Raw genomic sequence first — 12,950 nt, 5'->3', positions numbered from 1 at the left:
AATAGATCAAAACTGATAGTTTAAGTATTAAACACATAATTTACCCTTAAAAAATGAAGGGTAAAGTACACAAATGGTTCTCTAACTATATGACACTGCTTTGTTGAGTCCTCCGACTATTAAAAGTTATAAAATGGTCCCTCAACTATAAGATATTACTTTGTTGAATACCTTATAAAATGGTCATCCAACTATTTATTATGTTCCAAACTCATCATTTCAGTTACAAAATTAACAACAATTTGAGCTAAATGTTAAATACTGTCTGAGATATGATAGTCGTTTGAAATCCTAAGATCATATTTTATCATATCTAATATAGAAAATTAACATCCAATTCATAATTCCATCAATTTTCAACATAAAAGGACAAATTTAGAATATAATGTATAATTGGATGACCATTGTATAACTTTTAATAGTTGAAGACTCAACAAAATACTCAACAAAGCAACATCATATTATCGGAGTGTCATTTATACTCTACCTATAAATGAAAGTAAATAATTATAGAAAGAATCAATGTAATAAAAATAATTGGTTGGTTGGCATCCGGGCGGGGTGAGGTTGAGTGGATAAGATTTTAATTTATAAACATCTGATTTTATTGAATATTTTAACTTTTTTTAAAATTTATAAAATTATAAATTTAAAATAAAAAGTTATATATATTTTTCTTTCGGCCCTTAAACAATTTTATGTCTTTGCAATGTTTATAATTCCTGCATTACTATGTAGATGGTAGCTTATAGTTATAATCGTTGTTATACAATATAATCTCAAACAGATAAATTTATTTTTAAATTTTCCATTATTTTTGTCAAAAAATACCCATTATTTTTTGTCAAAAAATACCCATTATTTTTAGTCAAAAAATAATTTCATTTTTAAAATTTTAATAAAAAATCACCTCATCAAATTTCCTCATCCAATCGAACCTTAAAAGTATTTGGCAAACTCATAATAAATTAAAAATTAAGTCCTATTGATGCTATGCGTATATAATTTAGGGATAATTAATGAGTTCGACAGCTCAAACTTGATTTCAAAACTAGATAAATTTATTCTACCGTTATTGAATTTTACATTTTCATTAAATAATTTAGTTATATGTTTTAGGTATATCATACCTTAATTACATATCTCTCAATTGCAAAAAATACCTAAAAACCTAGTTTTCTCTCATTCGTTTGCCGCTTATTTCTTTTATTTTTCATCTTTATTGATTGGTAGCGGCACCAACTTTAATGTTGGTTGTCGACAGCCGTTATTCTTTATTTTCTTTTTCTATATCATATCATATCATATCTTTTTTTCTTCTTTTGTTTTTTGATTTTCAATATGTCTGCCTGTGTTGCACGTTTTCATCTGCCTTTATGACATGTTTTCCTATGCCTTTTGGTATTCTTTCGGTTCTTTGTCGACACGACTGATCAAGATAGAGCTTATATGTTTTCCTATTAACACTTAAACAAAATTTGCAATACTTCAAATTTTTAGTAGTGACCAAAATGTAAGTTTTAAAAGTTTAGTGGCCAAAGTATAAATTTTGAAAAGTTTAAGGATTAAAAAGCTAATTTTAAAAGTTATATATTTTGGCCTGTAAATGAATTGTTTGTCTTAAAATAAGAATTTTCATGGGAATCATAATTTTGATTCAGGATTTGTATTAAATGTCATTAAGTAGTAAAATCCGATAAGAAATTGGATAATTGGATCGAACTAAAATTTTACAAAAATTCAAAGGAAGTTAGATAAAGGTTGGAAATATTATTTCCATATTTTATAACAATGAAATTTGGCGTGGAACAATTAAATTGAAGTTAATTTTCTTTATTTAGCAGAAATAGGGAAAAATTAATTGACTAAATTGTAATTTTTGAAAATTGTATGGTTAAAGTAGAATGTCAACTTCAAGTTGGTTTATTTCTGACTATGAGATATTTTATTGGAAGATATTCCAATGGCAATTGGAAATTATCATGATTTATTAATGACAAAGTTGGAATTTCTCATTAATTGAATTTTAGATTCAATTATATTAGTTTTGTGCCAAGTGTTTTAAGCCATAATTATTGAAAAAAAAGGAAAATCAACTTTTCTTCTTCAATGCTGTCGTGAACCTCCATGGCTAGAGGGGTAAAATTTTTAAATTGATTTTTAAACTTATTCGATTGATATTTGGGTTAAGCTATTAGATAGAGAATTAATCCTCTTGAAATTCTCTGTCATTTGGTATAAAAATTACATGGAAATCATGCTTAGATGTTGAGATTCATGAATTGGGTGGTTGAAGAACATATTTGATTTTGAAGATTTGATGGGGGATTTTTGCGTAACTAAGGTTGTAGATTAATTTCCAAGCACGAGTGATGATTAAAATTATCTAAAAGTGCATGAATAAGTTTTAGCCATTGCTAGGGTTTATGGAGATTGGTTTAATTTTGATTGAATTTTATGTTATGAAGATTAGAATAGCATGAATTAAATCATAGGAGCTTGAATTCATGCTTGAAATTGAATGAAAAGTTTACCCTAGCTACTTTATGATTTTCGGCCATGAAAAAAATATAAGAAAAATGTTGAAAATTTTCTATGGTCAAGTATTAATATTATATGTGTTCTATAAGCTTTGGAGATCAATTTGGATCCATTTGGAACCATGAAATGGAAAAAGGGTTAGTTTGCAAATTTTGAGAATTGTGGGACATTAATGTGTAAATGTGCAATTTGAGGTACTCAATATTGGTTTATAGTGATTACATACTGGAATTTTAAGTTAGAGAGTTGATTGGAACCAATTTGCAAATTTGGTAAATTTTAATGGTGGAATTCGAAAAGTCTAAGGAAATAGAGGATGAAATCACAAGCTTTTGGATGTTAAGGTGTTAAATTGAGTACGTTATGAAAGTGCTGGAAAATCTGGCAATTATTGTGAAATGATAATAATGGTGAAAGCCTATTATGAATTAAATGGAAAAATTGATATGAATTCTAAAAAAGAATTCATAATTAGTGGTTTGATTGTGAAATTAACAAAAGAGGAAAGGTGAATGATGAAAATAAATATTTATGGAATCCAATGAGTTATAACAAAGTTGAAATTATTATGGATTTATGATTTAGTTTTATATCGATTAAGTATCGATTTTATTTCTATATACTTTTTATATTAATAAGTCTAGATTATGTTAGTACGATACTAATGTATAGTTTGAATATTTTATTTTGTTATATGACTTCGTCATACCACGATAAATCTAGTGATCCAAGTAACTCGAAAGGAAAGGAAAAAGTGCGGGATTAAGAAGATTATCATAGAGAATGTTCGATAATGAGGCAAAAGTGAGTGCATATTTATTTCGTAATTATGCTATTGTGCAAACACTGACTTGCGAAGCCAGTGACGGAGTTGCTATGGTAAGAAGTGACTCCTAATGTGTTGTGACTTTGTGATTCATGCATGTAAGTGCATTTGGGGAATTAATAAAATTAGTGAATAAGCTGAAAATGCAAATTGGTGAAATCTGCATAGAATTTATGTTCTGAACATTAAGTTTAGAAAATCACCAGAAATTATACAGAAATGATTAGGGGATGAATATTTTTTACCGTTAGATTTATATAGCAGTCTAGTTTTGTTTAAAACAAACGTATACAAATTATGAGAAGTATAAAAAAAGATATGAAATTTTAATCGAGGATAGGTCAGAAAATAGGACAACATATTCTGCTCAAAATAACTTTTGTAAGTCAATTTTGAAAATTCACTATAAATTGTACAAGTTGAACTAGAAGAAGTGCCTTATATGGTTAGATTATTATTCAAGTCTAATTTCTATTGGTATAAAAGGAATAATTATTAAATGTGTATATAAGTACTTAATAATATTTATTTTTAAGGTAGTGCAAACTGTTGGAATATGAAATTGTGATAACTCGTGAAGAAGCGAATATAAATCAAATAATTAAGCTTTAAGCTTAGTGAGGCTTATGTTTTGACTTGTATATAAATTATTAATGTGAGTACAATTTATTTATTTAATTATTCTGATTGAGGAAGACTTGTGATAAGTCAATATCATATGTTTTATCTTAAAAAGTATGATTTAATTCCGAATTGGAATGTTGATCTATAAATGAATATGATATGAACTGAAAACTCATTGTATGTTGCATTGAGAATTATAGGTACAATTGGCATTTCATGAGGTGTAGTGATTATGATATTATGATTATGATATGGTAAATTTGTGTACATTATGACTAGCACCGTTGGTGCAAATGATATGATTGCACTTGGAGTGCATATTCTGATTCTGATGATAACATTGGAGTGCTTATTGCGCACACTCGTCTGACTCACATACCTTACATTATCTTACATATATATTGGGCTAAAAATATGAAAGATAAAAGCTCAGAAAGGTATTTAAATGAAAAATGAAATCTGAAAGCGAAAGTTCTGAAATGTGTCCGAATGTAAAAGTTTCTGAAATTTTTCTGAGGAATATGACTCTGAAATGTTGATTATGATTAATGTTGATTACTATGATTCTCATAAAATTTTGAGATTATGATTTTCAGGTTTTTGACGAGCAAAATCCGTTTGAATAAGTCGGTTTGGAATTTCAACGATTTCATTGAATTTAATATTAATGTTTTGAATTATTATTATGATATTTTAATTTAGCTCACCTTAATTAGTTATACTACCTCACTAAGTTTTGCTTAGCGTGTGATGGTTTTCATGCGTAGGTTCAGAAAAAAGAAAGAATGTGAAGTGAGGAGCCCTCCGATGCATCTCTGTGGTAATCAACCTACCTACTGTATCATTAAGACATCTCAAGTATTAGTTTGATTTTCAGTGGCATGTATAAGTTATCTATTTGGTAGATCTGTTTGATTTCTATTTACAATGGTTTGTAATAATAAAATAAGGCTGTTTTATTTTATTTAGCATAATTATATATGATAATATGATTAAATAGTACTATATCATAAAATGTTTTAAAGAGGAAAAACCCAATGATTTTAAAGTTAGCAACATTTAGACAGTTTCATAAGTGTCGCGAAACAACACTACATTGTCTAATTGTTGCTTAGAACTGATTTTGATTTGAATGATAGATTATAATTTTACGACACTACTCGACTATCAAGATGGATATAATTTATTAAACTGAGTTTTTAAAATAGATCAAAATTTTAATGGTTTCAATTCAAAGAAAGTAGAAATATTGATGTGACATCTATAATTCGTATTTCGAGATATATACATGTATTGGTACCAGACCTGTAGGTTTAGCCGATTCTCAGCCTTAACTGAGCTTATTTTATGTTAAAAATGTGTACATGTCACTAGGATGTCGATATTACTGATTTGGTATGGTAAGGTGATTTTTATTAACGATTATGCTGCTCTTTACTAATGAAATTTTAAAATGTAAATGTGTTAGATGTTGGAAACTAAGGATAAGGGTAAGAAAGTTGATATACTAAAAAGAAGATCGAGATTGAAATCGATCTAAATAGACCAGGAGGACTTTAGTATCTTGCCTTAGAAGAGTTGGAGTTGTAAGGGATTTTTCTCCATTCTATGGAAGAAATGCCCCAACGTTTAATGAGGTTACTGAATTAGAGGAATCTATTAGAAGGTTTAAAAAGGATTGCAAGAGAAGTTGAGTCTGATGGGGATCCATATATTATTGAATTTATTGTTGATTCTGCAGTTATTATAAGTAAATTTAATTTTTTGAAAATTATGTAAGTTAAGTATTAGGTTGCTTAAAAATGTATGATTTGAGTTAATCTTGAGTGATAGATTAAAGACCAAATTCTTAGGATTAGAGAATCTGAGTAAGCATTAAGTAAATTATCCGCTAAAAGTTTAAAGAAAGCTAAGTTCTTAATGATTTAGATGATAATTATGTTATCCTTCTAAAAGAATTACAATGAGATTGAAAGAGGGTAGTTTTTGATCGGAAAGAATCGAAGGGTTTCAAGATTATAGTAATTTGAGTAGGATTATAGAAGTGAGAAAGTGTATAAAGAATAATTACAAGTAGTAAAGTAGCAATTTACCGTTAAGAGTGGAACACATGAATATTTAGTTCTAATAAATGATTGGTTATCTCCACATCATGGTTGGGTAGATTGTCACAAGAAGCGATTATTTCCAAAAAATGCGAATGGTTTCGAAACAATAGTAGTAAAAAAAAGAGCAAAATTATTGCTTAATGTGATACTTGCAATAACGACAAAAAATTGACGTTAAAAGGCTGTTAAGCTTTTCAAGTAAATGTAATCGACAACTTAATACTTGAAGTTAGATTGAAAGATATTTTGACAGTTCGAGAGTTTTCATATGTATTTCATGATAAGTTACCTGGATTACCTCCTGATCGAGGAGGGGAGTTTAAGATTGATATTTTTCTGGTACAATAATTATCTCAATGGTCCCGTACCGAATGTTCCAACCGAATTCAGAAAGCTAAAGGCATAATTACATGATTTACTTGATTGGAGCTTATTAGACTGAGTTTGTTTCTGTGGGGTGCACTCGTGTTCTTAGTTAAAAAGAAAGATGGATCAATACAATTATGTATATATTACCCTTAGTTGAATAAATTTACGGTGAAGAATAAGTACTCTTTTCCAAGGATCGATGATATATTTGATTAACTTAAAGGTACTTTAGTAATTTCGAAGATTAATCTTCGATTTAGGTATTATCAGTTGGTGATTAAAGATGAAGATGTTCTGAAGATGAGTTTTAGAACCTGATATGGTAACTATGAGTTCGTAAAGAGATCAATTGGATTGACTAATTGTAACACCCTCAACCCATATCTGGCCCGGATACAAGTCTGAGGTGTCACATTGACTTTTCAAACTTTAACTTTTAACGAAAACCAAGGAAATTTAAAACTTTATTAAAATAACATTGTTAATGTACACGAGTTAACCAAAACAAGACAAAACTGATCAGAGCATTTGTAACTAACACTTTTCTTACATGCCAACACACTATACACCATCAAAATACATACTTTAACAGTTACTTCTGATCTGATCTTCTAGCAGTGTTGTTGTTCTTGCCGCTCCTATTTCTGTTCTTCCCGATTCTTGGTACCTACGTGTAAATCACTTACACGCTAAGTCACAGACTTAGTGAGGCAATAAACATATAATGTAACTTTAACTAGTAATCATACATAAACAATTACTACCATCATTTCACATAACTCACATACTTTTACATATAACAAGTACATACTTATGTACCATATATCCTATTCCTATCATCTTTTATATCCATATCATATATCTTATAGATTGGTTATTATATCATTATGTCAATCAATTATACTCATTCCTATATACCTTAACATGTACTCACGTATACCATATAACATATATATATCATGCCATGTAAAACATATATCCTATCGTAAATCAAATACACATAAGCAACTATATCATCATCTTCATTCTTATCACTATTATTGATTTCTTTTATCATATAATCTTATAATTACCATTTGTACCATCATATATCACACGTAACATTTCATAAGGAAACAAACATATCATCATATCCAGTTTATTAATATTATCTCTTTATTAGACCATGGTACACATGTGAGAACTGTAGATACGTCAGTCTATTGAGGTTGTGCACCACTATGCTGTCACCACAGCTAGTATAAATGTCCCGAAGGACCTATCCAAAGGTCATAAAGATCCTCGGTAACTATCCAGAGGTCATAAAGATCCTCGGTAGCTGTCCATAGGTCCCGAAGAACCTAGGTAAACTGTCCATATGTTCCTTAGAACATAGGTAAACCCTTGACTCTTGGCATGCAAACTATATCTCTAGCTCTCAATACACATAACATGGGCATTTTCACTTATACACTTTCATTGCTCGTATGATCACATATTACTTTTCTTCTGTCACATATCACATGTGCATGTAGTCACATAGTTTACTTTCATGTAATTCATGTCACTTTTCATATAAATATATGATTCACTTTCACGTATCACGTATACTTTCTCTTTCATATAACTCATGTCTTGTGATCATGTAAACACGTATCACATAAAATAACATGTCAAATCTATCACACCACTGATATAATATTCTCATATATTCATATAGTTCAGTATCACATATCATATGAATCATATAAATCATGTCACATAGACTCATGCATACATAGAATTCACAAATCAAATAACATTTTACGAGTTACTTATTACCATAGTAACTCCGTCACTGGCTCATCGCAAACCAATGCTTATTCTATAACATAAGTACAATGAAATTGCACTCACCTTAGCCTTGCTTGCTTTGATTTGATTCTAATTCTTCAATTGTTCCGGAACAAGCTTTCATTCTATATCTACATAATAATAACACATTGATACATATCAATATACTAATTGATATATTATATGCTATCATTTCATAGGCTAGAAGAAAGCCATTTTCATCTTTTAATGAAGGCATGCATCGATGCACTACACCATGTATCGATGCATCCCTTGACAGGTGCATCGATGCACTATTCATGCATCGGTGCATAAATCCTATTCGATGTTTGTATTTTAAGCAGGTACATCGATGCACTCCTTATGCATCGATGTAATAATTGCATTCAATGTTCATTTATTTGAGAGTGCATCGATGCAAATTAAAGATGCATCGATGCACACAACCCAGAAATGATACTTTGAGCATGAAAATCCCTTCTTTATTCTCTCAACTCTTTATAGTTCATCCCTTTTTCTATTCTTAACTCTTATACACCTATTTAAACTAATCTATACTAATTATTTCATCTTAAACCCTAAAATCCTATCATCCTTATGAGATTCAAGAATTATACCAACTTCGCAACATGATTTAATTCCACTTCTAACACTTCATATGTCTTAACTAGATTAATGACAAGTCAAATCTAACTTCCAATTCTAATTATCAACTCTATATCAAAATTTCATTCAAGAACTCCAAATCTTTAATCTTCCATAACTCTTTTATCTTTTGATTTTAAGATAACTTAAGCTTTCCTTAAGCTTAGTTATCATCTAACGATCAAAACCCAAACTTTAAATTAACAAATAATCAAAAGATCAGAAAGCTTAACTTTTCTTGGCTCTCTTTCACGTATGAAGAAGAAGAAGAAGAAGAAGAAAGAAGAAAGCTCTGTAGAAATCTATCTTTTCCCACGTGTATATATCCTTACCATATCCCATTTTTAATTCATTTCTTGGTCAAATGACCCTTTTGACCTTAATACCTTTTATAATTACTAGCATCTTTAAGGTAATATTTCCAAATAAATCATTAAACTTTTCAACTATTTCATTTTAAATCACCAAATCCTGAAATATTACAATTTGGTCACTAACCCGGTATTGAGGATGTTACAAATCTCCCCTCTTTTAAAGAAAATTCATCCTCGAATTTTTCACTGTACATCTTGATAAGAACATATATTCTAATGTTCTCATGTTGTTTTTGTTTTCAATTTATTCCTTCGTAATTTATAATAAGTGATTTGCCTTCAATTTTTAAAGAATCCAATCTTTATCTATCTTTCCCACTCTTTCAATTTTTACATTTTCCTTTGACCTCCATAAAATCCATATAATGTTACTCATCCCATAGACAGTAACCAAACTCTTATTTCCTTATCATTTAAAGAAGAATATAATCTTGAATCTTCTTCAAATGTGATTAAACATATATTTTACAAAATCAAACAATCTTTTCATATCACCTTGCACATTTTCCTTCACTTCTATATCGAACTTATCATCTACCGTTCCATATAGTCTCTCTTATATCTGATCCTTTAAACTCAATTCTTTTCATTTCTTTATCCACTTATCCTGTTATAATCAAGATCTTCTTATACATAACCAAACTATATCATGTCCTTCATACTTTCATACTTTCTCATATCACGTACACTCATTTCTGATTACCGATATTCATCGCATCTTTGTAACTTTGATAATCCACTTTAGTTATACATAACCTCATTCTTTAACCTCTAATGTCATTTACCATATAAACAGTAACCAAAATCTTATTCTAATTAATTTCTCTATATCAAATTAATTCTTCATAAATCACCATCTTCTTGTCTCATAGATCATATCCTTTTTCTTTATGCTTTCATAATCCTTTCATAACACTTATATTTATCTTTAAATAACCTTCCATATCGTATTTCCATAATTATGATATTTAACACTACTTGCACAACCTTATCCCTTGTAAAATTCTTATTTAGTCAAAATATATTTATTCCTTTTCATCTCAAACTTTTCTGTTAAATCCTTTAACTTTACTATATTCATTCTCACATTACTTTGTTATTCAACCCACTTCTCTAAAGAAAAATGTAAACCTTCATCAAATCATCCACATATATGTTCTTTCTAATCAAAATAACTCATCCTTTATTTCCTTAACTTATTAAACCTTCTTTCTTTTTTCTTTTTCTTTTTCTTGATTCAAATTCAAATATTTCATTTATCTTTGTCTTATAAACTAATCACAAATATATATATATATTCCCCAAACTCTTCCAAAACATACTCCTATCACTTGCTCTTTTAATATTTTTCCTCATAACATATATCCTTCAACACTGACATTTCCAATCCGTCTAAGCTGATTAGTTATACCTCTTCCTAATTTACAATTATCATTTGCATACTAACTATATAACTAGTCCATCTCCAATATATCTAATTTACTTGAACACTGTGCCTTACTAAATTTGTCACTTTAATATTACTATAAATGACTTTTATCTACATTCTCAATTCTCTCACCCATTCACTAGTCATGTATATATATACTCGGATCAACCAATATCATAACGCATTTACTGTACAATAAAAAAAATATTTGCTATTATCTCTGGATCATCAAAATCTTCTTTGGTATTAATATTATACATTCGAGCAGTGGAACGTATTTCATGTTGAGTAGAGGATTCAGGTTGCCTTCTACCTCTTCCTCTACCCCTTCCTCTTCGAGACATAGAAGCATATCGATCCAACTGTGCATGCTCTTCTGTCCCCAATGGACAATCTCTCATGAAATGTCCTGGTTCCCCACATCGGAAACAAGATCCAGATTTAACTCTATACGTCCTACCGTGATATCTTCCATAAGTCTGACAATGTCTCTGCTGTGCTCTTCCATCACCAGACCCTGCTGATTGGGTCTTTCTAGTTCTTGTCTGATTTGATTCTCTAACAGAGGATACCACCGATCCAGTCCTTGCCTGAGACTGAAAACCAGAATCTCTACCTCTCTTGGGTGGTGCAGAACTCGATGAAGCCCCTGTTCTTTTAGAGGATTAGATTTTTTGATCCCCAAACCTTTCATTCTAAGCTCTCTCTAGAGCTTTAGCACGATTTACTATTTCTTGAAATGAAGAAAAGTTCAACACTATTAATATTTCTTTCAACCTCGGGCGTAAACCCTCTACAAACCACTCACACGTATCCTTCTCTGTTGGGACCAACTCAGCCGCAAAATGACTTAACTTATTAAACTCGTACTCATACACTATGCGATTCATCTGTTCAAATTCAAGAATTCTTGCTTCATTTTCTGAATAAACTGGTCTCCTATATACTTGTGCTTAAATTCTTCTAAGAATAAAGACCAGGTCACTTGATCACTTGTCAGTCTCAGAGTAACATTCGTCCACCAAATTCTAGCTTGCCCACGAAGCAAGGAGACCACTCCATCTAATTTCTCCACATTAGAACAATGAAGTCCTTCTAACATAACCTTTACATCATTAAGCCAAAGGTCTGCGGTAACCGGACCTTCTTCGGCTTCACCCCTAAACTCTGGAGCTCCAAAACCCTTAAACTCCTTTGCAACATTCATTCTTGGAGTTGAAGTAGCAGGAGGTTAGAAACGCGTCAATACTGTATCTAATGTTCTAAAGAACACATCTTGATCAGCTATAGGTACTCCAGAAGGTGCCTGTTCTTCACCTTGCCGGGCCAAGGCAGGTGAATTACTACTTTCAGCGGGTCGATCATCTCTCGCTTGACTTCGAGAATTATCATATCCAGACATCTATAAAACCATACCCATATTATTCTATCAGCAAAACAACACACTTACTATTATATCAGATCAGAAGTTTTCACTATTTTGTTGGCATGTATACTTTATAAGACACTCTAGACTTTGGTTTAAGCCGAGAATCGACTAAACCGTAGGTCTAATACCATTAAATGTAACACCCTCAACCTGTATCCGACTCGGATACAAGTCTCAGGTGTCATATTAACTTTTCAAACTTTAACTTTTAACGAAAACCGAGGAAATTTAAAACTTTATTAAAATAACATTGTTACTGTACACGAGTTAACCAAAACAAGACAAAACTGATCAGAGCATTTGTAACTAACACTGTTCTTACATACCAACACACTATACACCATCAAAATACATACTTTAACAGTTACTTCTGATATGATCTTCTAGCAGTGCTGCTGTTCTTGCCGCTCCTATTTATGTTCTTCCCGATTCTTGGTACCAACGTGTAAATCACTTACACGCTAAGTCACAGACTTAGTGAGGCAATAAACATATAATGTAACTTTAACTAGTAATCATACATAAATAATTACTACCGTCATTTCACACAACTCACATTCTTTTACATATAACAAGTACATACCTACATATATGTCATTATCATTCATATCTCTTATCTCATATTCCTATGATCTTTTATATCCATATCATATATCTTATAGATTGGTTATTATATCATTATGTCAATCAATTATACTCATTCCTATATACCTTAACATGTACTCACGTATACCATATAACATATATATATCATGCCATGTAAAACATATATCCTATCGTAAATCAAATACAC

Source organism: Hibiscus syriacus, unplaced genomic scaffold (genome assembly GCF_006381635.1).
Source record: "Hibiscus syriacus cultivar Baekdansim isolate YM2019G1 unplaced genomic scaffold, ASM638163v2 tig00110299_pilon, whole genome shotgun sequence".
Classification (NCBI taxonomy): Eukaryota; Viridiplantae; Streptophyta; class Magnoliopsida; order Malvales; family Malvaceae; genus Hibiscus; species Hibiscus syriacus.
This window is presented reverse-complemented; position numbering follows the sequence as displayed.